Genomic DNA, 4,472 nt, shown 5'->3' with positions numbered 1-4,472 from the left:
TTGTAGTTAGACTTAGTAGACTCTGGTCCTATTCTGAAATCAATCCATATTTGAAAGATTAAAGTACCATTAAGAATCAAAATCTTCATGGGATTTGTGCACAAGTAAATGATTCTGAGAATAACCCGGCAAAGCGGAGATGGGAGGGTGGTAAACGATGTTGCTTTTGTGATCAAGATGAAACTATACAACACCTCTTTTCAAATGTCCTCTCGCCAAGCTCTTATGGTGCACGATTTATGTAGATTTTAATGTTAGCCCTCCTAATAGTATTAACACGTTATTTGGGACGTGGCTTAATGGAGTGGAGCCAAGTACCACAGGACATGTTCAAATAGGAGTATATGCATTACTTTGGGCTATACGGAACTGCGGAAATGAATGGTTTTTAACCGACAAACTCTTATAATTATTTTTCAGGTTATATACAGAGCCACTGCTTGGATACGTATGTGGTCCTTACTCAGTCATGCGGAAGCCAAGGAGCTTATGGCTATTGGGTGCAACCACTGAAAGACGGTAGCACGGGATACTTACAAACGGTTTGGATGGCAGTCCAATAATAGGCTAGGTGTTTAGTCATCTTGATCTGTTTTCGCTGGTTGTGGCAACTTTTATTTTCAATTTACTTTGACTCTTCTTATGAGCTTGTACCGAATCTCAGACCTATTTGAACCTTTTCCTTAATAATATGGTTGCATGCATCATTCTGATGCAGATGCCAGGGGTAACCCTTCTTTTCAAAAATAAATAAATATTACACTTCATAGGTAGTTGATGTGGCAAAGCCTAAACAAGCATGATAATACTACAACATTTCACTAATATAAATCAGTTAAGCAGCTGTATCCAACGTTGGCATCCATCAACAATTTTTTTTGACACCCATCAACAATTGGTCAGGCTAAATGGTCGGTTCAATGTTCAAAGTACATAACTTTTGACACTTTGTGTATCACTAGACCCACGACATGACATATTTGATGTGTTGAATACATGCACTCGAGCTAGAGTCCGAGTCCGAACATCCCCGTTTGAATTTGGTCATTTGCTCTCTCTCTCTCTCTCTCTCTCTCTCTCTCTCTCTGATCTAAAAGTGCTTGTCTTCACTTGTTGATTCGACCGTTGGATTGATTAAGAGAACACTACTAGGAAAAACCCTAATAGTAGCGCGGGTTTAATGCTCACTAGTAGCGCGGGGCACCGCGCTACTAATAAGGCGCTACAGCTATTACTTACCAGTAGCGTGTGCATACACGCGCTGCTGCTAAGACACATGGCCGCAGCGTTTGTTCTCTCCCGCGCTGCTGCTAATCTAGCTAGTAGCAGTGTGTTTACTATCCATGGCTACTAGTATTCTTTTTTTTAATGTATTTATACGTCGTTATACAAATTTTGGTACAATACCAATTATGAGGTTTATATCATTATGTCCATAACAGTGTGTCAAATGAAGGTAGATTAGGTTCAAGTGGAGGCAATATGTGGTGCATGTCAAAAGTATACTACTAATCCAAACTTGATCTAGTTTGGACTAGTAGTACTTTCGATGTGCACCACATGTTGCCTCCACTTGATTCTAATCCGCCAGCACAAGCTATTTAATCATCATCATAGTCATTACCACCAATAGTAGTTATTTAATTATCATAGTCATAGTGTAGCACATCATCATCTTCATACTCATTCTAGCTAGCTAATCACCACCAACACTAGCTGTGGTAGCTATCTAATCACCACCAACACTAGCTAATAATAATCATCATAGTCATTACCACCAACACTAGCTATTTAATCATCATAGTCATAGTGTAGCACATCATCATTTTCAAACTCATTTCTAGCTAGCTAATCACTCATGCTTCATCAAGTTGGAGCATGCAGATGAACATGTCTCCTAATCGTGGGTTGCGCTTCTGATTACTGCCCCCTAGTACTTCTCTGTGATTGTTCACAATTTTGCTCCAGTCTTTCACTATTAAGCATTCCTCGCTATTAGAACTCCTGAATGCACTAAAGTGCATTGTAGGATATCTTGGCCGTAAGCTAACAATTCTCATGCGACCTTTAATCTCGATCCAATGAGGCATAACATTCAGTGGGAGTCCCTGTTGAAGAACGTCGTATAGTAACATACTTATCAATGAAGTTTAGCTTAAAAATAATGTATGCAAAAGATGCACTGAGGACAAATGGTAAAAATCTTACCATCTTTCCTAAATAGACGTGACCGTAGTTCAGTACGAACACTATTGGTCGCACGTTTTGAGTACTAAGATTTTTAAGTCCAGAAAAATAATTTGTCTTGACAGTATGAAGATCCTCAAGCCATGAAACATAATGACTTATCTCCTCACAGTTTAGTTCAGCCCCGGGACAGTAGTAGGTCCTGTCTACCAAGTGTTGGACATGTTTGCTTGAATGGAAATAAGCTGTCAATAGAACTTAGTTGTCAACTATTTCTGAATAAACAATATCAAAGACATAAATATGGTTGAGAAACTCACATAATGGTATAACTGGAGGTCTGCACATCGACCCAGATGTCAATATTACCTTCAATATCATCTTCTGGACGAATATCAAAGGTGATAACCATATCAGACTCAAATGCATAATTCTTGCATAGTGCTTGCCAAGTTTTAAATCCAAAATAGAGGTGTCGGCGTTGTATAATTTTGCGTGGAAAATACAACCATGCTCGGTCTTCAAGTAAACTCTCTGTACCTCCATAGTAGTTTTCATAGGACTGAAACCTATCTTATCCAAGACAAAAAATCTTGCATGGCAGGGGATACGCTAGTAGAATAGTAAAGAAATTAAATTATAAGTTGAAGCAAATGAAGCAGATGTCATGCTTAATTATGAAAAAAGACTTGTCGTTGTGACTTACTATATCCACTTTGAAGTTCTTGTTCAGCTTGATGTTGAAGCGCCTATCATCATGTAGGAAGATTCTGTCGCACAGGCCGCGCTCGTCTTTGCAGTATTTGCAAATACCGAAATCTTTTTCGTCGTCAAACATTTCCTATGTTCATAGTTGAAACATTAATTGAAAATCGATCAAAGACAACTACCCGGATACTCAACACACAAATCCAGGGCACTCGATATTTCGTACATATTCTGGCACAAGTCATGCCAAAATTCACGAAAAAACCGGCATGACCTTTGCTAAAATAGGACATATCGAGCGCCTGAAATTTGCCGGAACGGAAATGAATCAACACTCCGGCAAAATATAGGCCACTCGGAGGTGTAACCTGCAAACATGACCGGCCACTTGGGCAAGCACGTAACCTATTTGAGCAACACAAGATATACATTTCAGAATATCTTATAGGACTCATATTGACATGAGCATTCAATAAGCAAAACCAAATTGTAAAATAAATAAGTATTCAAATTAGCATGCATTCAATAAGCAAAAGTAAATCGTCGACTAATATTATCACTAATACATCCTGAATAGTATCATACATATAACATCACTAATACAACTAAAATCCTAGCGAACGACGGGTATCGACGCGGGCGATGGACACCCAAAGAGAAGGAACCATCATAGAATCATATCTCCAGTGAGATCCCTGGAGAACCTGCCAGGTATTGGAGAACCTGTGCTCCAGCGCAAACAAGTAGCGACGAGCGTGCGCGTCCTCCTCGGTGAGACGGTGACGTACCACCTCCACGGGGTCCTCAAGCCTCTCGAAAATCACTGGCCCACGCGACCGCCACCAAAGAAGGTTCGGGTCAATGATGGGCTGACTCCTCACCAAGCTACGCCCCCCGGTAGGTAGCGCCTCCCAGTACAACCCGACGTAGCCCAATCCCGGACATGGCCCATCTGGTCAAGAAGGCGTCCTCCACCGAGTCGACGACGAGGATGTGGGATAGGCATCGGCGATGTCGATGCGGGAAAAATTGCTTTAACTAAAAAAATAACAACAAATGTGACATGTTCAACTAGTTCTATTAATTCAACTAGTTCTTACTAAAAATAAACTTAGTATAAATAAAAATAAACTAGTACCTAATTAGTACCTAGTTTTTACTAACTAATTAGTACCTAGGAACTACTGCCCTAATTACCATCTAATTTGATGAACCTAGGGTGGAAAGTGGTAGCGGATATTCCAATTATCGAACTTAAAAGTGAAATAAGTGGTCAAATTTTACTCGTTTTATGATTAATCTTAGAAATTATTATGCATTACAATAGTGTTTATTCATCATCTAAGAAAACATCATCTAAGAAAACATCCGAGCCGCATCCGTATCCGATAACATCCGCATCCGATTCGTTTCCACCCATATATGAACCCTAACTAATTTGACGCAACTAAAATTTGAAGAACCCTAGGCAGAGGTAGGGGAGGGGGAGGAGCAGGCGTGCTCACCTCGGGTGCCTTCAGCAAGGGAGGGGCAGGCGGCGTCGAGGTCGGGGTCGGGGCTCGGGCGCGCGGCGGAGG

This window comes from Triticum dicoccoides, chromosome 6B (genome assembly GCF_002162155.2).
Source record: "Triticum dicoccoides isolate Atlit2015 ecotype Zavitan chromosome 6B, WEW_v2.0, whole genome shotgun sequence".
NCBI lineage: Eukaryota > Viridiplantae > Streptophyta > Magnoliopsida > Poales > Poaceae > Triticum > Triticum dicoccoides.
The sequence above is the reverse complement of the archived record's forward strand: the minus strand, read 5'-3'. Positions refer to the sequence as shown.